This window comes from Poecile atricapillus, chromosome 1 (genome assembly GCF_030490865.1).
Source record: "Poecile atricapillus isolate bPoeAtr1 chromosome 1, bPoeAtr1.hap1, whole genome shotgun sequence".
Taxonomy (NCBI): Eukaryota; Metazoa; Chordata; class Aves; order Passeriformes; family Paridae; genus Poecile; species Poecile atricapillus.
Genome location: NC_081249.1, coordinates 173939927 through 173963294, shown reverse-complemented (window position 1 = coordinate 173963294; position 23368 = coordinate 173939927).

Genomic DNA, 23368 nt, shown 5'->3' with positions numbered 1-23368 from the left:
ATATTAAAACATCTTTTAAATGATTTATAGTATAGGGTTGAGGTAGCATGAGGAGTCCAACATATCAAATAACAAATAGGAGCAAAGATGCAAAATGTATCTTTGGTGTTTTATATCACAGTAGATGACTTTACTCCCTGTAAAAGGAGGGTGTAATCACTTGGCAGACCTGGAAGATCTGTACAAGGCACTGTAGGCTGCATCCATTAGGGAGGAGAGCTACTTCACAGGGATACATTTAACCCTTTGCCCTGATGAGGGCTTAAACCATCACCTCTATTTGTCTCAGACCTCCAAAGGAATTTTTGGGATCTAGCTGATGAACATGCCATTGCAAACATCTGGCCTGAACCCGACCAGAGATTGTGAGCTTGTGATCTCTGAGAGCAGCAACATCAGGCTTTCTCCAAACTGGTTACAAGAATAGACTTCCCCTGACAAAATGAGAAACACAGGCCCTTGTGACTGCAATGTGAGACTGTGTGCTTGAGTTCACTTAGAATGAGAAAGGGAAAGGGTGATGGAAAGCATCACCTCTGCTACTGTGCTGACCTGGCTGCTTTTCTGGACTGTATTTGATGGAGCAAACAGTATGGTGCTGCTGCAAACATCAGTGGAAACAACAAGTGTGGAAAATATTTTCTAATGACAGAAGAGCTAAGCTAACTGCAGTTGAAATCTTTGTGGCTGCTGGGATGTAAACACCAACCCTTTTCATTGTATTGTTTCAAGTACCTTGTATCTCATCATGTATTTGATGAAAAAGGTTGAATTGGGATCTTTGAGCAGGAAACTTCCCCAGCCTGAATGGTGGAGCAGTCAGTGCTTGCAGAGCACAGCTCTTAGTCTTGTGAAATTAGGTGCACTTACCCACATGCTCCTGTGCATGCTCCCTGCAGACTCTTCCATGAGCTCAGAGATCAGTCATAGGTCAGACCCCTCCTGGCTGATTGGATTTGATGTAAGTCTTCACTAAAAGGGGAATCAAAGAATTACCATAGAATTAGAGAATGGTTTGGGTTGGAAGGGAACATACTCTAGTTTGAGCCCCCATCTCCATGGGCAGTGCTGCTTCCCACTAGATTCAGCTGCTCAGGACCTCATCCATCTTGGCCTTGAACACATCCAGGGATAGAAATGGGATCCTACTTCATCCCATAAAACTCACCCCCCTGCAGCCATGCACTCACACCACACAATCGACCCCACTGGCACAGTAATGTGGTTGCTTTTTGGATGTCCCAGGCCTGTGAGCCAGCTCACCCTCTGCTGAGTGCAGGGGAGGAGGCAGGAATGTGCAGCTGGAGGTGAAGAGGAAGGCAGAGCCGGCCATGGTGGCAGCTGTGCAGATTAAATTATTTCAAACTGTGAATGTTCTAAATGAACAGTGTGAGCTGGGGTCTCACTGCAGTGGCTGGTACCTCTCAGCTCAGGTTCAGTGCTCTGCAGCATGGGGTGAGGGCTTCTGCTTGTTTTTCAGCCAGCAGATGCTGAGTAGCTGTGCCTGCTGCTTGAGAGCAGCTTTCTGCTGCACAAGCCATCATGTCAGCTTTAGAGCCATTGTAATTTCTCCACGGCACGCAAAGGAGCCAGCCCTCAGTGAGGGATGTGGTCATGCCATGCTTCAAACATAAGCTAATTTTTCTCTGGAAGCGAGATACTGCATTCTCTGGCACTCACACTCTGAATGTCCTCTCCTCTGTGCACACATACTGCCAGCTTTCTGCTTTAAATCCTCTGTGCTGAGAATAGTGATAGTCTAGCTTTTTTTCCCCCATGATTTGTTCTCTGTGGGGGATCAGCCATTTACAGTTTCTTCAGAGACAAAACCTTTCCTTCCTTTAACCCCTTAGGGCTGTGGAAGTGACGAATCAGTGGAAGGTGGGAGCAAAAACCTGTGCTAGCTTTGGTGCAATAATTAAACTCTGGTTCCAGAAACCTTACCCCAAATGTACAGAGAAGGCACAAACAGCATTTGACTAGAGAGTTTCTGTTCCACCTGGGTCAGGAGAGGGGTCATGATGCACAGGACAAAAAGAACACAGCTTGACTTTGAGCCAGGCTGGAGTTTCAGAGCTGGTACCTGAAATCTGATTTTTCTGCCGGAGGGAGAAGGTTGCATGGGAAAAGCAGATGTGGTGCAGGCCGAGCACGAGTGTTCTCTGCATTCTCACGTGGAATTGCAGCTGCCCTGTAAAATTCTGGAGAGGATGTTTGTCTGCATGGCCTGAGCAGAACATTTGCAGAGTAGAGGCAACTTTTACAATAATGGACAGTAAGGCTAAAATGGTGACTGCTCCAGGACATGGCTGCTGTGTGAAGCAAAGCGGCGGTAATGAAAATTGTTTTGCTACTAATTAGAGCAGTCACTACTGGCAACCACTCCAGTCTTATCTAAGGAATTTTCAGGCAGTAACTGCATCTTGGTGAAAAGCAGCTCCTCACATTCTGTCGTTCTCTTTCTGAGTTATTTTGAGTGTAATTGTTTTTCTCCCAACAGAGGGGTGGGAGTGTACCGATCCAAAACCATCTCTCAAGCTACACTGGCCTGGAAGGCATTTTGGTAAAATAAATAGAGTTTTCTACCACGATTTGTACTGCATCAGGCTGAGCTGATTGCACTGATGGACTGATTTTAGTTGGTATATTTTATAGAGAAGGCAGGAGAATGGTGAAAAGTGTGGCTGCATCTTTGGTTCCTTGGTTGGTATGAAGGAGCTCCTGGTGCCTGATCTTTCACTGTGGAGGTAAAATAGAGTTGTCCATGACAATTCAGCTCTCTAGGAGCAGCTCTGTTCAGGCTAATTTACCAACTCTGTACTACCTGGCAGCTTCTGGGACTTACATGAGCCATGTGGCACATACCCTGCAGGAGAAAAAAATAAATTTTTTTCTTTGTCTCTGGCATAATTAGTGACTTGACCTTGGATTTTCCACATCATAATGGCATGCAGTATCTGAGCTCCATTCTAAAAAAACAACAAAACAAACCACCAAACAATGATACTGTTCTTTGCTAGAAGCTAAATGTTTAAAGGCATCCCCTGGTCAGCAATCATCCTAAATCAATATTGAAAGAGAGAAGCAATTCATTGAAACACCATTCATTAATTAGAGTGTGGCCTGGACCACAACAGCATGTTCTCTGAAGACACAGATTTATTTATATTTAGTTACTGAAGGATATGTGAAAAGACTAGTGACAATTGTTGATGATGGTTCATAAGGGAGGCTGTTTGCTGGTGCAAATGCATAAATTATTGAGACAAATTTAGCTGGCTGGAACACTGCATAAACCAGCAAATGATCTGAAACTTATGTGGAATTAATTGCATTTGCCTTTGCAGATGTCTGGTTTCTGAGCACCAGAGCTCTGGAGCTAGCAAACATGCAGGCAGCCCTGAGAAGACCTGACTGCCCTCAGGTTCCTGCTCAGCCAGATACCAGTAAGAGAGTGAATTTCTCCTGCAAAAAGCAAAATTCAGCTGGATGTCACTGTTAACATTACCTGTTTCCAATACATTATTATTCTGTGAAGCTGTATTACAGATACTTGTAGAACCAGGACAGCCAAGTTTACCCTAATCCAAGCTGCATGACCAGCCTGACAAGAACTTAAAATCATTGAGTTGTATCTACTAATGCTTTATTACCATAGCAAAGTGGCTGCATCTCTCATGATCTCACATTCCTCAGTTTTGTCAGGATCAAAGTAGAGCACTCCTGCTCTGGAAAGTTTTCTGAGGCAGCTTCATGGCATTGTAGATGAAGCTTTCCATGATTTTTTTAACCTAAGTCTGAATACTGTGTTTAGTGATGAACCTTCTTGTAAAATAACCCTGGGCAGAAAATTGAGGCCTAACATATGGTCTGATGTGAAATCAAAGAGGCAATCATGTGTCCAGTGCTAAGTGCCATTTTTTGGGGCTGGTGTCAAGATGAAATAGGACTCTCTTGTGGCAATACTCTATTTGCACTTGCCCTCACCTATATTTTGGAAATCAAGCACAGGAATTAACTCTTCTGTTACAGATTGACCGGTGATTTACTGTTTCCTGTGCTGTCCAAATCCTTTAACTAATGTGGTTTCAGCTAGTTAAGGAAGGCAAACATGGATGTTTGAGCTCAGATCAGCAAAGCACTTTAGCATTCATCAAACATCCAGTGCACAGGCAAGCAGAATTTCAAGGGTCACATCTAAACACCCTCCAGGAAAGGAGACACATAGCTCTGTATTCATCTAAACAGCTCTCTCCTTTACAGACAGTTTTTAATTCAGGTCATTTTCTGTCAGATTCTTAGTGAGACTTCCTGAGATTTCAGCTGAAGAGACACCCACATAACCCACAGGGGAACATGCCCATCTGGCAGAGGACCTGTGCGAGGCCACCTCAGCTGCTGTAGCTCTTTAGCACAAACAGGCAGCTGAAGCTTCGGTTGAGGAAGTTCTCAATTAAACCAGGGACTCTGTCGTGTGGGGTCCTTAGGAATGACCTCCAGGAATGGTTCAGGTCAAGCTGATCCTGTGTCAGAGCAGCATGATGGACCAGATGACTGCCAGAGGTCCTTTCCCAGGGATTCCATGTTCCCAGCAGAGTTGTAATTGCATGAATGAAAGGTCAAACATTTTATACCTCATTGTGTGTGCCCCATAATGTATGAGTAGTAGGTAACTGTTAAATCAGTTTCTACTGACAAAACACCAGCTATAACTTAATATTTTGATGGGCTTCTCCTCATAAGACTTATGCTCCAGGACCTTCACCAGCTCTGTTCTCTGGTCTCACTCCAACCCCTCAATGTCTTTCTTGTTGTGAAGGGCACAAACCTGGACACAGGGTTTGAGGTGTGGCTGCACCAGTGCCCAGCACAAGGGACAATCCCTGCCCTGGTCCTGCTGGCCAGACTATTGCTGATACAGGCCAGGGTGCCATTGGCCTTCTTGGCCACCTGAGCACAGGCTGGGTCATGCTCACCCAGCACCTCCAGGTCCTTCTCCACCAGGCAGTTTTCCAGCCACTCTGTCTCAGGCCAGGAGTGTTGCAAGGGTTTGTTGTGACCCAGGTGCAGAACTCAGCACTTGGCCCTGTTGAACCTCATAGAGTTGGCCTCAGCCTGTCTGCTGAGCCTTCCTACCTTCCAGCAGATCAGCATTCCTACCCAACTTGGTGTTTGCAGTCTGACTGAGGGGACACTTAATGCCCTCATCCAAATCATTGATCGAGATGTTAAACTGTCATCACTTATGACAAGCCACCAACTGGACTTAACCCCATCCACCAGCATCCCAGTTAATGATCTTCTGTCTCTTCCTGGTTTTCCCCTCATCATTCCCTGCAGCTCAAGGGTAGAGAAGAGCACTGCTTGTGCTCCTGATCCCTTAACCAGTCATCCCAAGGCTCTGAAATCTCTCGTGATTGTCTTTGGATGTTTTGTTGCAACTTCATTTCTACCTGAGAAATCAATAACAGATAGTAATCTGGGGGCTGTGATAGGTTAGGGAACTTTCTCTTCACGTCTTTAACCTGGGCTCCAGGGAGGCAGCAAGCTTCCAGGGAGGTTGTTCAATCTATGGTTTCTCCCTCACTCTCTGGCTCAGATACTCACCCTCCTCGGAGAGCTTTGTCACTAAATGAAGAAGTTTCTCTACCTGAGTGCATCTAAAATAATGGAACTGAGCTCTCACATGGGTGAAAGCTGCAGGTGAGCTCTGCAGCACAGCTGGGAATAAACCAGAGCTTGCCTGGCCCATAAGGGCACAGCTGGGAATGGCTCATAGCTCCCATGATATCGTGGGATTCGTGAAGGGCAGGAATTCTGTCCCTGAGCATGAAGAGGATGCCTCAACCCAGCCTGCTTGCAGAGCTGTTGTGAAAATGGTGTCGGAGACATCACACCAAGAGACACAGGGACAGCCCCAGAGCATGAAGCTTGTCTCAGCCACATTCTTGACAAAGTCCTAGTGAGTGAGGGACACGTCCTGAGGAAAGCCAAGGTGAGGTCATTAGGTGAGTCAGGGAAAGGCAGTGACCAAGTGGAACCAGTGTGTAAGCACAAAGCATCATTGTGACTGATGAGCTTCCTTCTTTCTTGGAATAGGATCTGAGAGACAAATTAAGTGATTTCCACCCCCCTCACTTCTGGTGGTCTGACCTCAGAAGGGAGTGGTAGAGAAACCAGCTGGGAGTAACTAGCTATTTAAAATGGATCAAGATTGTAGCTGGGAAACTTCCAGAAAGGACTACTGGGAGGGAACATGGAAACACCCAGGACATTCAGAACCAGCTAGCCAGTGAACTTGGAAAAGAAACAGTGAAGCAAAGCGGTCTCTCCTCCACTAATCAAGAGAAATAAAGAATTGAAATACCCCCTGGAACTGATGGAAAATCAGGTCAGGAACAGAAATATTCATGCATTCGCTCTACTGGAGGGTAAAGAATTTCCAAACCCAATTTCTTTTGTGGAAACCTGGCTCCCTAAGGCTCTGAACGAGATGCAGAGAATGTCCCACTGCATGTGGTGTGCTGGTTCAGGATCCCTGCCAGGGCAATCACTCCCAATAACAAGCAAAGCAAAACTGAGCTGCCAAGTTTCAAATGTTCATGGGAGAGGGAGGCTCATGACTTTAGAGAGAGCAATGAGGAAGCGTGAGTTCATTTACTTCCAAATCAGCGTGAGTGGCCTCACTTGTTGTGCTGTTGCCTGAGATAACATGGGTTCAAGATAAGTTTCTCACTCTTTTAGGAGCTGTATTGATTCACAGCCCAAGGAAAGCACAACTAAAATTTAAGATACAAGGAAGCAGACAGATATGCCATGGTGGATGAAGCTCATGGAAACAGGACACCATCTGGGACACAGAGGGATGTGATGTCTCAGTGTTTGCAGAGTCCTGAAGCAGACACGAGGCCCTTCTATGGAGGATAGCCTTGAAGTCTATGCATGTCATGGAAGCAGATCTTTATGAATCTGTATTTGGATTAGAAGGCATTTTTAAAGGTCATCTAGTCTAAACCCCATGTTTATTGCACATCTTCATCTAGGTCAGGTTTTTCATGTTGAGCTTTTTCCCAAATTTTCTCTCAGTTCTTCACTTCCCAGGGCTTCCCTCCCCCTATTCCTTTTTTTTTTTTTTTTTTTTTTTTTTAATGATTACCCTTTTCTTGTCAGTCTCTTGGCTAAAGAGGCTTACATTGCCAACATCTTATGTTGGCAATAGTGTTGGTTCAAATGGGAGGTTGTGCTACAGATCTCCACAGTCCCTTCCAAGCATCATGGCTGTGATTTTGGGGGAGTGCCAAACTCTACCCAGCCCTAGAGATTCCCTCTAGATGTGCAATCTCATGATGGTTTCAGTGATTTTCTGAAGAGGCAGCTGTTGTCTTCTAAATGCTCTCTGCCTCTAACTCATTGAAAAGTACCAGAACAAGCACCCAAATAGCCTGTTGCTATTCCCCAATAAATTTTTGGGTCATATTGGTCCTTCCTCCCTATCTTTGCCTCATTCCCATGTCAAATACACCTGAAGAAAAGAGAAGAAAGCTGTTTTATTTGTCTTGTCAGCCTGCAAGGTGAATCTATGATTATTTACGAAGTGGTATAAAATACCTGCAACTGTTTCAGGTACACTAACTGCTTTTTAAATTTAAAAAATCTGAAAAAAGATACACTATAAAAAAGCCCCACATAAACAAGAGAAAAACCAGCTGACTGTGTTTTCTGCAGGCTTTTTGTAAAGGAGCCTCTGTGTCAGGGACATCTGAGCTGCTGGGGCACCTGGATTGGTGTCTGTGGTTTGACAGCATGCGGGTAACTCAGCCCTTGTTAAACCTGAGCGAACATTTTGCTTTACCAAGGTTCTCTTTGCAGCACCAACCACTGTTCCAGTTCCCCTTCAGTGTCAGACTCATTGTCTGGGTGTCCTCCTGCTCCTGCAGTGAGTCACTCTGGGAAGGTGCCAACCTCGCTGTGGTGAGTGCAGGGGCACTGGGGCACTGAGAAGTGGAAGGTTGTGAACTGGGAGGGGAGAATTTGTGAACACACACACACACACATGGGCTTCCATGCCCCAGGACATTCAAAAGGGACAGCAGCAAGCACTGAGCAGCACCCTTGTCACCAGCTTGGCAAACATGACTTGTTTACAGCTCAGGGGCACACACAGTGCATATTCCAGGGAGGCAGGTTGGGGCAGGAGCTGGGAGAGGTCTCCAAAGCCCCACTGCACCCCAGCCAGACCCAGCTGTGACTCAGTGAGCAAACACAGCTGAGCAATGGAGCCTCAACTGGACTTGCTGCAGTAATCCTGGAACTTCTGTTTGCTTCCCAAGGGGATTTAGCAGTGAGGGAACAGCCTAGCAAGGAGGGAGAATGGCAGATAATATTTGCTTCCTTTTGATATATTTCCAGAGCAGGGTCCCTCAGTGCTAGCATTCCCACAAGAGGGAAAAAACAAACCAAGTTATCACAGGACAGCCAGTAAATGGTAACAGTTATAACAACAATAGCAGCAACAACAACCCTTTCAACTAATTCTTTATTTTCTTTTGTAAAAGGGGTTGTTTTGACCTGACAGAAGAATGCATCAGGAAATGATGTTGAATCATCTAAGAAAATTACCCTCTCATATTTCCCCACTTCTTTCTCTGGAGTTCCATCAGGACTTTGTGAGGGTGTTGCAGGACACAAGAGGGGCGGGCTCTGAAGAAATCACTATGATCTTATTATTCTGGAAATCAATCAATCCAGCCCCTGGGAACTGAGGGTGCTTTCTCCAAAAAGCAATTTCAACCTACTTTGTTGCTCAAGACATGCCATACAAACTTAGTATTCACCTCTGGTACAGGCTTTAAAATACATATCATGTGGGCAAAGACACATAGAAATGACCCCTTGGTCCAGTTTATGTCAGTATTGTCATGCAGAGGCAAAAATCCCTACCCTCCAAAAAGGCACTGTTAGAAAAATGCAGTCCTTGTGGTTGACATTATTTTATCTAAGCTTCTATTACTGCTCTTTGTGCATTAATTGCTACATGATGTGAAAAGGAAAAGCAAGGACAAAAGGAAAATCTTGTACCATTTATTTCTTTAGACATTTAGCATAATTTCTTATTACTTTGTGCAGAAGTTCAGCATAAAATTGCTTAGCCTCCAGACACTGAGCATTACAGGTGTTGTAAATGTTAGAGAGTCCACCTGAGAGCCCTGACTACTTTTGCAGAGATAAATACAGGTGAAAGAATCATTTTTAATGAATATCATTCAACAAACCATGTCTTCCATTTGTGAATTGTCCATGAAGAGATTGCAATTTTCTTGAGCTGCTTGCTGAATCACTTCTGGAAATCATTCTTCACTAGCAGCTTCTTGGAGAGCAATTTGCTGGGAGCATTTCATATTCAAAGTTTGCAACTTGAGCTATTTTTATGAGGTGTGTCACTTCCCTCGAAGGATCCATTCCCTAGTTAGAGGAGTGTAACTCCTGAAGTTTGAATTTGTGTTTTGTGTGATTCCAGTTATGAATATGAATTTAGAAACCTTGCAAAGGTATTGTCCTGAATTTTTTCTGATATCTGTTGGAAATAGATTTGCTTTTTGTGGATATTGGTAAAATGTGGAAAATAAAACAAGCAAGGTTGAGGCAAATTCATTGCCACATTCAAATGAACATCAGCTCTAACCTCCTGAGATCAGGCTCTGTGCTTTTGGGGTGATGGCTGGTGTGAATGAGTGGCATCTCATCTTGGGCCCAGCAGTTTTTTGGTAAATGCTGTTATTGAAAAGGCAGAGATAAAAGAAAACCCATCAGAGGTCAGACATAAACAAAAAATGTTAACACTGGTGATGAGTGGGTGCTTCATGTGACTTATTCAGAATTACTGACCCTGATAGTGCTCAAACACAGCCATTCTGCTGACTTGGGAAGAGCCTTTCCTGGTGTCCTTTATCTCTGCCACAGCAAAACTAATTCCCAAATTTTCCTCAGCTGAAACCATTGACAGGCAGGAGATTATCTGGAAATTAGGTCATCTGGGAAGAACATCCCTCTCCTAAATACTCCCAGAGATATTATTCAAACCTGAGGCTGCAGTGGAGGCCTTAATGGTGAATAAAAAGAAGAAGGCTCTTTAGACAAGGTTCATGTTTCTGTTGGCAGTGCTGTATGAAGTTGTTCCAAAATGTGTGATAGTGCCAAGGATTGTGTTCGTTCAGGCTAGGCTTGGCTTTTCCTCCTCATGTCCCCACAATGACAGCTCATGTTGAAGGGAGGGAGGGAGGGTGGAGTGTGTGGGAACCTGCTGGAGGATTGTTTTCTCCTCCCAGCTCCTTGGTGCTGCTCCAAGCTGTGCAGTGCCTTGGAGGAGAGATGTCCCTGAAAAGCTGAGGCATGAACCTCAGGACCAAGACAGTGTGCACAGTGTGCCCCTCTACTCCCTCCCTCCCAACATCAGATGCAAAGGGCTGCCTATAAAAATTTGCCTTTTACATCAAGACAGCAGCAGGAAGGCTGCTGAAAATGAGGTTTATGGGTTTGTTGAACTGGAAAGGAAACAAAGCCTTTTAATATTTGCCTCTGTGCTCTTCCAATCACACAGAGAGAGAAGACCTTATCTTTTGGTCACAAAAGAAGTATTGACAAAACCTCAAGTAATCCCAGCAAGACCTGTTCAAATAAAAGTTTGCAGAGCACAAAGCTGTGAAAATTACGGGGTTCAGAGAGTCTATCACTCAGTTGGGAGCACGAACTTCCTGAGAGCCCAGAGCCACTCTAATGAACCTGACAGAGACAAGATGCCTCTGGCATCTCTCATGCACCTGGAGATGGACAGAAGTGAGACAGGCACCTTTCCAGAAGGAGCATGGAGTGGTTAACAGAAAATCCTCAATTATAGGTGATCAGGATTCAGGGCTTCTACCAGTGGATGCACTGTTGGCCTTCCCCAACCCAAAGGTCTTAGTTAAAAAGGCAGACAAATGAACTACTTTAGCCCAGTAATGATTTCATAAATGCACGTGTCTAAGCAATGATTCCCTGTATTATTCCTTCCTCCCACTCGTATTAAGCCGTCATGCCTGGATAATCCAACACTTTGAATTAAGCCCTCCTGGTTTACCCATTCTGTGCTGGGAAATTCTGCCTGTGCTCAGCAAATCACTGACCCCTATCAAGTCCCCACAAGTACAAAATCACTCGTTTTATTTATACAAGTCATCCCACAGGCCAGATTTATAGGGCAGGCAAAGTAAATGCACCTGTGTTGATGCTGCAGTAATTTCATCGTGTTGGGAGTCTGCTTAAAGATGACACTTTCATGGTGCAGCTTGATGGGCTTTGGCTACAGAACAGCCCAGCTGGCCAGCAAGTAGGGGTGAGCAGAACAGGGCTGGATTTGAAAGTGGCTTTTGTGGCTCTTTTATTCCTAATAATGTGTATTAAAAAAAAAAATAATAATGAAAGAAAATAAAAGAAAAAAACATTCATTATGAGGAAGAGGGGAAAATAACTACTCATTGGCTGCAAGAGGATTAACAAGGTAGTTTACCATAATATTAGAGGGGAGGAAGTCTTTTTATGGAAAGTACTGTGGGGAAGATGATTATTTTTACTTGCAGTTGTTTTCCTTGCCTCCCTGTTGTTTTTTTTTCAGTTCTGTAGAACAGGCTCAGAAAGTGGTACAAATCATATTATTTGCTAATGTGCCAGCCTGGTGAGTGGAGAATTTTTAGTGGTCTGCAAAGAGAACAAGCACAATTCCTGTTATTTGTTAATCACCTTTGTGTGCTTAACTTTCAAAGGCTGTTTTAAATATTTATTCTCTTTCTCTCCAAGGATTTGTTTTCTTCTAAGAAGAAAATTAACTCTATCCCAGCCAAAATCAGGACAGTAACATTTCATTCCTTCCCAAGCCCAAATCTGGTGAGTATAGAGAAGATAATACTCATAAGGAATGATTTAAGGTCTTTAACTTTCCATTTGAAATCTGAAAATTAAACTCAAGGAGTCCTCTCTCATAGTAAAGAAAAAAACCCAAACCAATCAAAGAAACAAAACCCACAGAAAAACATTGACCAAAAGCCACCCCAGAGTTTTAAGTAAGCAGCTTCACACAAACTCACCTTTTAGCATTTGTAGGAAGTGTGGCAAGTTACAACTGCTGGGAATTGACCCATCACAGAATAAGCCCTGGCTTGTCACAAACTTTTGGTGAACCAATAAATGGCCAGTCTCAACACATTGTATTGCAGCTATTGTGCAAGTCTACCAATGAATAGATGACCCAGCTTACCTGGTTTTTACTCACCTCATTTGTCTGCTTAATGAAATTAGGTACAGTCAAACCAGTCAGACTTCAACTCCTTTTTTTTCTGATATGTGACCTTAACTGCCTCCAATGTTGTGAGTTCCTTTCTGTTTTTATGTGGTGTAAAGGACCATTGAGTGAGTCATTCTGCAGATAAAGGAAGACAGGAAAGCCCTGGTGAGATCTGGGGTCCTGCTGGACCCTGGGTAGAAATCCCAGAATGGAGTATGATTGCATGGGATGCTTCTCTATGGAATGAATCACAAGCAACACCACAATGATTTTTTTTATTTTTATTTTTTTTAATTGAAAGCGTTTCTTTCAGCTTGATAAATTAGTTACTCTTTCCCATGCAAACAGCTCTGATTATTCATCATGATATTTGTGTGTTCTTAATTTCCCAGAAGAGTTATATGTGGGATGGAAGTTTTCTTTTAGCATTTGATAAGGCATTGTTTTAAAATGCCCATCATCCAATCAGGGAGGATAAGCCTAGTGATTGAAGTCAGCAATTACAAAATCTGTATACTGAATACCTAAAGGTTACAGCTTATAAACAGTCAGATGACAAGAAAATACAGTGTGGTACTAATCACAGCTTGCTTAAGAGTGACATTTCCAGGAATCAGGATCAATCTGCCAATGATTCACTAACTGTAGAAAGAATTAAATTCATAGCATGCTTTATTTGAAGTGAATGTTTTGTTCAGTTCACTATCAAAAGCTGATTCCCATTGGCTGCAGAGGAAGGAGGCAATCAAAGTCACCTCTGTTTTTCACATAACTAGGGTTTATTTTTCAGTTAAATACTGACATCAAAAGTTTGTCATACAAAGGCAGAGCCTTGTCTCTAGTCCTGTGTTACACACAGTGAAATGCCAGCCCCTCGGATTTTGGTGACAAAATTTCCATTCATTTAGCCTCATGTCAGAGGACTGATTTTTATTGACACAGTGGGGAGTAATTAATTATTTACCCATCAGCCTGAGACCATTTAAAAAGGATTTATTTAAGGTGCTGTTCTTTAAGAATCAGTTATCTTGAGGCATGTGATACCTCATACAGTTCACTCTGCTTAAATACCTTCCACTCAATTAGCTCATGTTTTTATTCAAGAGAGGAGATGGATAGGTCTCTTCAGCTGGCAACGCTTTCAGAGTGTGTCAGGCCAAAGGGAAGCTAATTACAGGGAAGAGAGAAAAATGTGGAAAACACTGTTTGCAGAGGGCACTGTAAAGAGGAAACTTTCTTGTGAGCAGCCCTCTCTCACATTACACATGCTGAAGCTGTACTCTTCTGACCATAAGATTAATGATGCCAAGCCAAACATTATACCCACGTCTCAAAGGTCACAAGAAAACTTCTTTTTTTATCATCTGTTTCTCATTTTGCTGGCCACAAAGATATTTACTAAGGAATTATTATATATCTAGGTTTAAGTAGATTAAAATAGAAACATGCCACTGTTTACTGGATACATCTGCTCTCATTAGTATAACTTGTTGCTGCTGGCATGAAGCAGTTTAATTAAAATGACAGCAGACTTTTGTGTGGAGTCAGAGCCTGGTCCCAGTGGGGCTCCTCAGACAGATGTGAACAAGCAGTGCCTGCTGTGGTGGCTGCAGAGAGAACCCAGGACAGCCCCTCTCTCTCCCCCCTTCAGACAGTCCCTCCAGGAAAAGGCAAGGACAGAGCAGCTCTTCCACTTATGTTAGACCTGTGCTTTTATTTTCTTTCCTCTTTCCCAGATATTCTTTATTTACTTTAGTCCAACTCATTCCATTAATGGCTATGAACATTGTAAATCTATTTGCGACTTAGGTGTAGGATGCACTGGTTGGTGAGGTTCTGAGAGCAGATATAATGACTGGGATGATGCAGGTACCACTTCTACAAGAAATAAAGTTGCATCTGTCAAACAGTGAAGGAAAGTCTGGAGGCACCATTCCCTCTGTTGCCCACATGGCTGTCACAGAGGAGGATATTTTCTCAGTCCTGCTCTGCCCCAGAACCCAGACAGGTTCCAGAAAATCCTGTGACTGCCTTGGAAGTTATGAAAAAGTCGATTAATAGGGTCACTTGCCTTCTGTTGCTGTGTTTTGAGGTGATACTTGGCAAATGTACTTAGGGATTGTTTTCTGCAATGGTGTAGGCTCAAAACTGTGCTGGATCAAGAAACTACTCTGGCATGTGAAAAAGGTGAAAGTTTTCAAAGTATGTGGTCAAAGAATACTCCCATTGAAGTCAAAACCTGGTGGCCAGGCCACTTTGCTGGGATTTTGAGCTGCAATGGGATTTGGGACATGCCCATCCTAACCAGTTTCCCTAGCCAGGAGCTAGTGTTTTCTTGTTCTCCTTGGGCAATCCACCCCAGGACTGAAATACAAACATCTGAACCACAGGTGTGGCTGCCCAAAGCTTCCTGGGGCAGTCACCAGAGAGAGGAAGGTTTCTTCAGGGAGTCATTGAAAGACCTTGGAGATCACTTCCCCAGCATCTTTTCTTGTTATAGTTTACTAAATAATATAAATCCTGCATTTCAACAAGAGGGTGACTCAGTTTTCTAATGGAATGGGAGGAACTGGAAGATTTGAGTCCTGCCACGTCTTCCTGACAAGATAATTTCTGCATCTCTCTCTCATCTCCACCTTGGACCAGCCACTTGCTGAAATGACACTGTTTTGAAGGGAAAGATGCTGTCATCTCACAACCAATTTTGTTAAGAGAGAAAATCAGCCACCTACTCCTCACCCAGCAAGCAGAGCAGTGTGGTTAAAACATTTAATAATACAAGGTTTGTGGTGAAACCTGAGGCCTCTGCTTTCTGTTCTTTCTGAGGCAAGAGCACAGTTCTGTAGCTGGGTGTTTTCTGAGGTGGTTTCAGGAAAGTGCCAGTCCTGCCCACTCTCTGGGCCTGGGGACCTGTGCTGTGCAAACACAGGATGCACCTCCTCCCCCAGAGGACTGGAGTGCACATCTGGGATGGGGAAACTTTCTGCTTCATGGTGACCAAACAACTGTTCTGACCCTCAAAGTGCAGTAGGGGTGGACCTAGAAAGAAGGGAAAATGTCCTGGTGCTGGGGAGCCCTGTGAAGCAGTGGGGCTGAAGGTGCCTCTTCTCCAAATAGCCAAAAGCAGGAAAACAGATGTTGGCAGACATATGGACTCCTGCCTGGACTCTCAAGGGTGGACACTGGCAGACCTGGACCTAAAACCAGCAGCCCCTGATGGTGTCATGGGTGCAGAGGCCATGGGATAGAGCTTCACGTGCCTGTTCTACCCTGCTCTATCTGCTTTTTGTTTCTAAGTAGCTCCTCAGTGCCTCCCCCTTGATTACCAGCATGGAGAAGCAGAGAAGGGGAGCCAAGAGTCTGCAGTGAGGATGTGTTTGTGAGGATGAACACACTTTCCACATATAAAAAGTAATAAAGGGAAAATACTACATAAGTTCATTTGCTGACTGTTTTGCTCCAGTGCCATGGCCCAAGAACAATCACCCAAACTCATCCATGTGTGAAAATTGTAATATTGGAAAAGGCTCCTGTGTTTGCTATTAGTCATATTTCTTTTTAACAACTTTCCTCTGTAAGTGGATACAGAAATAACTCTTCAGATTATGGATTGGAGCAGGGAGCTGTATTTGCTTAGTGGTGTAGCTGCATTGATTGGCATCCCCCTGCTCAGGAGAAGTGTTTTTAACCAGCCAGAACAACGAACACCGTTGAAAAACCTACATGGCTTACATTGACAGCATTCAAATGTAAAAGCAACTAGGTGTTTCAGGAGCCAAAACACGATTATTTTTAATTCACTGTGGTTAGGAATGGTTATTATTTATTGTTTGAACACAGCAGCACCTACTGGCTCCAGCCAGAAATCAGGACTTCACCACTGTAGGTGTAAAAGGGAGTAAAAAAGAGGTTTCCACCCCCCTGAGTGGTCTGAGTCTGAGCAGGAAGCAGCTGCAGAGCGTTTGGATGGAACCAGCACAAGGGAGGAGCAGGAGGGAATGGGCAGACTGGTCTGGCTGCCCTGGTTGTGCTGGGCAGGCTGAGCAAGGAGCTGCTGATGATGAGCTGAGCACGTTTCTGGGTGGATGGAAAATGAAATCTGGAGGTGTGGCAGGAGCTGGAGAGGTGTCAGTGCCTCAGTGACATGCTGCAGTTTGTAAGAGAGGAAGGTGAGGAGCACACAGGAGATGCAGGTGCAGAAAGGACTCACCAATACAGGGTGGTATGGGCAGAGGTGGTGAAGATTATCTATTTCTTTATGTCTTTTTCTTCCTTCTTTTTTTTTTCCTTCTTTTTTTTTTTCCTTCTTTTTGGTTTTTTTTTTTTTTTTTTCCTTTAACGGGAAGTTTTTCTTCCCAGAAAACTCACTTTTGGAAAAGCTAAAACTAAGATTTTTGGCTTGGCAGTTGGGATGGTTGTGCCAATTTCACATCCTGCCTGCAGGATGCAGGATACCCTGACAGCACCTTTTCCAGCCAACCCTGTTGGCAAATGCACTCAATGCAAGTGGGCATTGGTGTCTCTCCTCTTTCTTCCCCACGTCCCAAGAGAAAATAGAAATTATCTACAAAAGTGATTTTCTTCCACAAATATTTAGTTTTCTTCCCTAAAAAGATTTTTTGCTTAGAGCATCATTCTCATGGAAAACTTTGTGGCCTTAGTGGTAAAACTGCAGTGAAGAAAATTATTTTTGCAACATTATTTCACATATATATGGTTAAGAAGAGTTTTGTCTAGGCCAGGAATCAGGAAAAATAAAAAGTAGTTAAAGTCTGTATTCAAATCCATTTTAAGATCTCTCTTCTAGAGCTGTCTCCATATAATGGCTCAGAAATGTCCAGGGAAATTCTGTCATTTCTGGTTTCCATCTCAGACTTAAACTGAAACAAGCAAGGAGCCTTATAAAAAACCTTGTTCTTATGAAGGGTTTTCCAATTTCCTATGTTTTTATACTCATGAGGTTTAGATAAAACATCCAGATTTTTCCTTTTTTAAACAGAAGCCAGACTCAAAATCTGCTGAGGTTTCCCCATCCCTAATTATAGCATGTATATGAAATTATTTGCTGTGACGGTGAAGGGTAGTGTGAAATTAAAATTAGATGCATCAAGAACAATGCTTTCCTGTCTTGGCAAGTGTATGGGGTTGGTGCTCTGAAAGACAGTTTTTGTTTTGTCACATTATATTCCTAAATAATCCAGAAGGATGCAACTGAAGGGGGGTTGTGGTTTTTTTTAGAAAAACAAACAAACAAAAAATATTGCTTGGGGGAAAAAAAGTAATCTTCTGTTTCATCATTTCATTTAATTCTCCCTGCACATACTGGGAAACGTACATGTTATTTTTCCTCTCTCCTCAAAGAAAAATTCCAGATAAGGACAGGTCTTATTAGCCCACTGGAGGCAGGATTCAGCTCAGCTCTTGTCCAGGGAGTGAAGGATATGTGTGTGTGAACTGGGCTCGTTCCCTGCTGCTCTGGCCAGGCCTCCCTGGGCAGCAGAAGGGCTTTCTTGGCAGCAGCAGCAGCCACAACACTTTCCCAGTTGGACTAAATGTGTTTTCCTCACAGGCACCTCGAGCAAAGGTCTGTGTTGCTGAGAGGGGTAGAGAGAGATGCTCCAGAGATGAAACACCACGGTCCTCTCCTGACAGCCAGCCTTGTTCTATTAAAAACCACATCCTGCATGTGTGGCTTGCCTGAGGCAAAGCCCAGCATCAAGGCAGCATATCCACCCCAAAACCAGCTCCTTGCAAATTGAAGTAGGCACCTTGTTCCCTGTCAGCTCCCTGAAAGCACAGGCAACGCTGCTGAGCTCCTCCTGAAACTCTGAAAGTCCCATTTCTGGGCTGGGGGCTGGGTTGGCTGGTCCCTCCACCACTGTGAGCCACGTAAAACTTATTATTGTGCAACAGCACATCTTTTTCAAAGCTATAAAAGATGGTTTGCTCCCTCAGTGATTTTTTTTTTAACTGCAAAAAGTGTTTATTTGAGATTTTTGCTTCTTCATGCAATGAAAGCTTCCTGAGTAGAAATATCTGGTGGCTGCGAGTTCAAGCTAAACTACTTCAAATTATAAACAAGAGTCTTAAACTACAGAAAAGTCTTACAAATGGAAATACTTTTCCACTCTCACTTTTTAGAAATTGCTACTGGATGGGGTCAGGTAGGTTTCCTGAAGTGTTTGACCTGGAATAAACAAAAATGAAATTTTGGAAAGCTGTGACAATCTGTATTTTTAAAATTTGTTACACAGAAAAAGATGCCTGGTTTTTCTATGTGTTACCAACAAGATTATCCTCTGAAAATAGCAAAATGAATGCAGTTCTCTTTGCTCAGTCTAATAAAAGTTGTAATGGAAGTAAACCCAAATAAATTTGTGATTGTTAATTTCAGGGTGGCAATTGGAAAAAAAAAACAACCAAAAAGCACAACAAACCACAACCAAACCAATATCCCCCTCCCCTGTACAATCTGTGAGCTAAATTCCCCTGAAATTGCCCAACATTTGATCCCAGTGACACAAATTATTGTGAGCTTGGAATGATATCAATTACTCTCCATTACTACCCGAGGGCTTGCTGCGATAGTGGTTAATAAGCCAAATCCTAAGGTGCCCTTTCCATTTGTGGGGAAGGTCAAAAGCAATTAAGGAATGGAAGATCTGTGGTGAAAGCTGCACAAGTGCAATATTGGTGGGGTTTTTTTTTGTAAATCAAAGTCACATCATTCAAGCAGTGGTGGGTTTGATCAGCAGATGGGCCCTTTCCAGCGCTATCCAGACTCAGAGGTCTGTGGAAAATCAGCTTTCCCTTGATTCCACCTGCACTGTGGAGCTGTAACTCGTGGCTGTGGCTTATCAAAGATAAGGGTGTTTTTAGGGTGTAGTCAAAGCAAGTAAGTGGCAGAAAGAATCCAAATGACATCACATCTTTTGAAAATTTGAGATATTTTATACAAGACAGATAAACCACCATGTAAGTGGATAAACTGTTCTCTTACATGGGTATCTGCCATATTAAAAGCACATTCCCTGTGTCTGACTCTACCCTTAATTTCAGTTTAGCTCCATCATTGGGCCAAGGTACTCTCTGTGCACCTGAATAAAGAATCCTTCTCAGTAGGATGAGATGAACGAATCTCTCACTGTGATCAGACCTTCTTGAGGTTCCTCTTGCAAACCTCACTGGCTTTTTTCCTAAATTCAGAGTAATTTTACACAGGCCTTTTTTAGTGTGGATTTCAACTTCTCACTGGAGTATCTGGAGGTGGAATCTGATGTCAGCAAAGTTAACTTCCTCAGACATACTTGTCCTAAGGAAGACAGCATTATGACCGGACTTATTTTCCATAAACTCATCTTGATTGCATTAATTATGCTGCTATCTGTTAATTATTTCCTGATTTTCTCCCGTATCAGATTTTGCGTGCAGCCAATTCCAGATGAACCGACTGATAGTTATGCAAGGGTTTGCCAGTGACCTCTTCCTACACTGCTACAATAGCATCTCCCAGACTTTGTGATTCCTCTAATTTTCCAAGAGCTGCTATGAATTGAGGTCTGTGGCTCAGAAGTCTGCTCTTAGAAAGCAGTGATCTGCATTATCTTGGCCTGCAGACAAGTTTGGGGTAATAAAAGTCTTCATGTATAAACTGCTCCACACAGGGCTCCCTGTGACAGACTTTGGCTATCTGAAAGCCAACATCTAGCAAATTATTGTCAGGTGGGCTCTTTCCAAAATCAGAGGAGAGCAGGGAATACTGTCAGAGGGGGTTCCTGCCATCCCAGCACAGCAGGAGCCTCTGCAGATTCCTACTGATGAAAGAAAAAGTCCACTTCACTCAGAGTGTGTGGCTGCTTCTTGAATTTTTTTGAGTGTTTGAGGTAGATTGACACTGACCTCGTGCTCCCCACGCCATAGACTGCACCCAGAGGATTTGAGATTCCCACTCTGTGACTGAGACAGTGTCCAGATCAAGATCCTTTCCTGGAGATCTCTTTCTCAGATATGTTCTTACATGTCTCACCATGTCTTCTTGCCAGCTATCAGTAGCACTCCTCATTGGCATTAAAGTCTTCCCACACTGGTTTTAGTCCCTAAAGCTGGATTTTGCTTCATCACCATTTTTCTTTATTTTTTTTTTTTTTATAAACCAAATTTGCTTAAACCCAGGGCTTTTCAGCCTTTACAGACTGAATGGGTTTCTGGCTGGTAGCACACCCACAAGTGCTAGACAGAGGTATGTTTGAGTGTGCTGGAGATGTCCAATTTAGAGAAATAACAGAAAATAGTCATTCCCAGCACATTTCCTAGGAGCACAGTATTATTCCCCTGTAAACAACCACACTAAGCAGGCAGAACTGTGGTCAGTGAGGTCCCCCTTGCCCATCTCAGCCTGTTGTTGCCAGTCCCAAAGGAAGTTCTCCAGAGAAAGTGGTCTTTTGTCTCCTCCCAGACCGGGTAGTTTGCATAATCTGGTTAAATAAAATGAATACACGCAGGCACAAAGAGTTCTGGGGGGAAATGGTAGTATAAGTAAGGCTGAGTGGTCCATCTGATCTGACATCAATATAATAAAATCGCTTATTTGTGTACACTGGAACAACTCCTTGGGACTGTGGTCTATTCCTGTTTCCCAACAACACTGTCATTAAAACAATGGGCACTGTAATTACTGTGATAAAAAGGCATTATTGCTTCAGTTCCTCATCTGGCCCATGTGCAGAAGGAAGAGGTTTTCTTTATAATCTCCCTGCAGAAGGAGCACAGGGACCAGAAGGCTCCTTCTCCCACTGGCTCTGCCGTACAAAAGATTTCTCCACACCGGAGACTGCAGTGTGAGAGCCTTTGTCTTAAATGAAAGGGCATAATACAGGCCTTCTGCCAGCACTGGCCACCAATGAAAGCAGCGCCTTTATGTACCAGCTAACTGCTGAACTGCAGACAATACTGTAAAATCTGCACTCCTCCATTACCTCAGCTGCCTTCGCATTGCTGGAGTGCCTCTGAGCCTTGAAAAGGGGCTGCAGGCGCCAGGCTGGAGCTTCACAAAGTCCTTGCCAGTAGGAGAGCAGAAAACCTGCTTGCCCAGCACAGCCACCCTGGTGAGAATGAGGAGAGTGGGTCGGGAGGGAGATATGATTAATACCTCCAAAACTGTTGCTCCAGCTATTTCTGCAGTTGGGCCATTTCATTCTGGCAAACTGCATCTGACCTTCTGCTCAGCTTAGTTCCATTTGAAACCTGCTAGTTTGGCAGATTGCTCGGCTGCTGTGAGCTCGCTGCCCAGCTCCTGTAATGCCAGACTCTGCAGGAAATAGCCCAGAGGTGAACATTTTTCCACTGGCCTTCATGAAAAGCTCTTTTGAGTCAGTCCAAGAGCTCACAGATAATCTGTGAACACGGCCTGGAGAGCCAAGATACCCTCTAGTTTGTATCAGTGCCTCTCCTTGCCTGCACCAGATCTGCATTGCCTGCCACCCCTGAGGAGCCTGGGCTGCAGTCCTTCCTGGGCTTCAAAGTGCTCAAGTGGTCTCTTACATCCTTCAGGTTGCTTGAACTGAGACAGCCTGGCTGCTGCAATTCCAGCTTCCACAAAGCCCCTGCCTTGGGGCTCTGACAGAGTGAGGTACTGACTCGGCTAGGGGCACAGAGAACTGCTCTCCCTGGCTGCAGTGAGAATCCTAGAATTCTTAAGGATGGAAAAGACCTCTAAAATGGAATCCAACCACTAGCCAGCACTACTGTTAGCACAGATGACAGGCTGGCAGCAAAATCCTTCCTGGCCATCTGATGTGAGTGACTACAGGCTGGTGGTGGGGCAAAAGAATATCAGTAAGGTGCTGAGATGACCACTGCTATTGCTAACAGCCTCTTTTAGAAAATGTTTACCCTGCTACAAGCATAACTGATGTAAATTGAATGTGTCAGGCTGAGTAGAAGCACCTACACCCTTCCCTGAGCTGCTCTCCCCTCGTTTGACAAGGTACAAACAGAGAGCCCGTTCACATGTGAGTGGAGAGTACCAAACATTGCATCAAAAAGCAGAAGCCATCCTGTTACAATCTGCTGCTTGTCAGGATTTGACAGCGTTGTGAAATATAAATGATCTCTGCGATAGCAACGCCTGCCTCAGTCACCGGTAAACAGCTCCCCTCATTAAAGAGATGCTTTAGAAATGACAGCACCAAATTATGTTAATATTTTTGAGAAGCGCTCTTCAGCCGGAGATCCTGAAATGAGGTTTGCCATTCATTTGCCAAAACACCATTTCTTTGCAAGCAGAGGCAAGTGGTCTCACAATTGAAAAGCTGATGCCATCAAACAGGCTCCAATCGGTATGAAAATGGAGCTGTTTCGATGTATGAGAAAAGACAGTAAAGGAGGAGATGAACTTTTCCTAAAGCTCCTTTTTTTTTTTCTTTAGAATATCCTCAGTAACCTTTTTAGCCCTCAAGATTGTCCTCAGTTCTGTGTTTTTTCAATGACTAATTCAATATCCTTAGCCATGACAGTAACTCACAGGCCCAGTCCTACAATACCATCTTGCTAATGGTTATAAATGGCTAGATCTGAAACTTGCTTGATCTGAGACTATATTCTACTGTTCAGTGCCCTCTGAAACCTTGTTAAAAGAACAGATTCAGATGTAGCCCTTGGGAAAGAGTCCTGAGTCATTCTGCTTCCCTCCTTAGCATTTGGATTTTCCTTGGAGACTTTTCAGTTAGGATTTTTGCCTTGATTTTGCTTATCCCTCAGAGCTGGTGAGATGAGAGTCCAAGACAGAATGGCTGCAATAAAACCATTACAGATTCCACCTGCATCCTTCTCTGAGTCAGAGAGAAATTAACAGAATAATACAGGCTGCAAGTATTTCTCAAGTGAGAGATCACCGAGATCAGTCCTTGTCAGAACTATCACTAGTAAGAACAAGCTATATGCAGTGACAGATAGTATTTCATAAGATTTCCAAGCTTCTTTTTTGGAGGATGAAAATATTTGATCCTCTTCTCATCAGCAGGCTCGCTCTGAGCTACTTTTATAGTAACATTC